The sequence below is a fragment of the Mus pahari genome, chromosome 2 (genome assembly GCF_900095145.1).
Source record: "Mus pahari chromosome 2, PAHARI_EIJ_v1.1, whole genome shotgun sequence".
Classification (NCBI taxonomy): Eukaryota; Metazoa; Chordata; class Mammalia; order Rodentia; family Muridae; genus Mus; species Mus pahari.
Genome location: NC_034591.1, coordinates 147,808,109 through 147,810,843, shown reverse-complemented (window position 1 = coordinate 147,810,843; position 2,735 = coordinate 147,808,109).

Here is a 2,735-nt window from a genome sequence, read left to right as displayed (position 1 = left end):
AAACCTTTGATCTTCAGAGGCAGGGACATCCAGATCTCTTAGTTACAGGACAGCCTTGTCTACAAAGTGAGTTCCAGAACAACCAGGGATACATAAAAATACACTGTCTTGAAAAGTAAAAACAAACAAACAAAAAATTGATTGACAGGAAGTAATTTAAAGGCAGTTCTGTAGTTTTTTCCCCTTTTACAAAGCTTTTCATTTCTCTGAAGAACTAGTACACACCGAGTATTTCAAGTCAATACATACAGTGTTGTTCATAAACCATAAACACAGATGAACATACTCTTTTTCATCTCGTCTCATATATTTTGTTAGCCTTCTGATACAATTATAAGTAAAATAAAACTACCATATGAGTTAGTTATTATTATAACTATATTATACTAAGTATAATAATTATTATAATGTAATTAACAATGAATTAAGGCATGATTTATTATATCCTGTAATTTTCTAAATGCAAAAAGGATCATGAAGACTTTGTCCAAATGAGAGTTTTCAGTTTGTAAGATTCATTGGGCACATCACTCATCAATGACTTTCACACGAAAGCTTCCTATCTGACATAACACTTGAATGCTTGTTTTCTAATTATAATTTAAGGAATTTAGTAGATATTTTGGAACTCATTGTGATTTTCAGTGAACTAGCACTGGAAACAGTCTAAACTGAAGAATCTGCCTTAAAAATAGATTCTGTCTCTTCAACAGCAAAATTTATGTTTTTATTTGTTCAGATATGCCTCTAGTGATGTTTAATAATATTTCCTAGGCTACTTATGATTTTTCTTGCTAAAATGACAAAGAGTACTAGAAATTTTCACATTTTAAATAGTCACTAATGTTAAGTAACTATTTTCATATTATTTTGGAGAATCTTGATAAACATTCTCAGAATATTTTATAATCAAATTGTGGATGATGTATTGATAGTGAGGTAAAAACATTATTAATGAGAAACATGATTCCTCTTATTCATTTCCTTTTGATTATTCCCTGTTTTGTTACCATATATATAGTTTTTCTACAAAGCTCTTCTTGTATATATAATTTCACCATTAAGCACACTGTTCTTATATTTTCTTAGTGTCTTTTATTGACCACATGTTGTATAAAACATATTAGCACAAAGAAAATTTTAACCCTACATTAAAAACTATTAAACATCAGAATTAAGCAGGAGACAAATTATACAGAAATTTGACCAGAAAACAAACAGCATGAAGAATTATTCGGCATAACAGAGTACTGAGAGCTAGACTGACCCAGAGCTTACCCTGGGGACCTGATGTATGAGGAAGAAACACAGCTTCTTCTCTAAATCCAAATGCTTGTCAGAGCCATTAATAGCCTGTGACCACAGCCTTGGTGAAGCTGTAGTTTTGGATCTGGAGAACTCAACTGTTTTTTTCCACAAGGGTTATTGTTTGTTACACAGCTGCTATGTGCTTTGTCTCTTACACCCTTTAAATAGTCTGTGTTCTCATTGTGGAACACTGCTTGACTGGATTTCTGCAGATTTTTCCTATTGTATGATAATTTTTTTGCTGACCTTGATCCATTTTCATATTCTGGTAAAACTCCCTATAAAAATCTGTGCTTCTCAATAAACTTGCTTGGCATGAGACATAGTTTATTCAAGACTTCCTGACCCAAGATTTCTTGTATTTTTTTATTGTTGCATCTTATGCTCCTCATACTTAGAACCCTGTCCCCAAAGAAAGACCTGATCCCTGATCATCGAGGTTAATAGAGGATAACAAGTGAGATGAGGATGAGAAGGCAGCAAAGATGACCAAAGAATGAAGATGCAGTAGACACAAAATAGGCAAGCAAACCAAGAAGCAGAAACCTACAAACACACACACACACACACACACACACACACACATTACAAATTCCAATTTAGAAGCAAGACACCATTGGAGGTACAACATCAGGGTCATCCAGATGATCCACCATAAACTGCTGGAAATCCATGGTGTTGATCTGCTGGTAAATCCTCCTCTATATATAGAGTCAGCTGCTCACAGACTGATTTCATGACATAAGTGAAAAACATGTCAGACCATTTGAAGAGCTGATTTTAAAAGCAAATGACAGCTGACTGCCATGGTTCAACACAATCCTAGGAACCTAAGTAGAGAAGATGACCATGCTGCCCACCAAGCACACTATATCAGATATTTGTAATTCACTGAAATAAAATATATGCTTATACACTTTTACATTTTTGTTTTATAATTATATTTGAAATATTATTCATATACTTCTTGTTTTTATTTTCATGATGTTGCATAGGACCCTTTGGTTTACTCTTACAATTTTCTCTCTTAATTTTCTTTGTCAATTATATTTTTTAACTATTACAGTGGTTCCCTATTTGTAAATGGAAGGAACTGAAAATAAAAATAAACACAGGACATAATTTCAATGTTAGTAGCATACTGGAATTTTCCCAAGGTTGTTCCTTGAGTGCTGCAGCATAGCTATTAAAGTTGTCATTGTATTCAGTTTTATATGCTGTAACATGTCGGAGATGATTTGAATTGTAAGGGAGGACAGGCATACATGATGAAAAAGCACAAGGCATCCATGTGCACACAGTTACTATAAAACAAGAACACAAGCTTAGGGATCAGATTGCCCACGACAACAATTCATTTCTTTTAAATTATTTAATCAAAGTACACTGAACGAGTTTCTAAATCTCTTTGAATTTTTCTTCCAGTA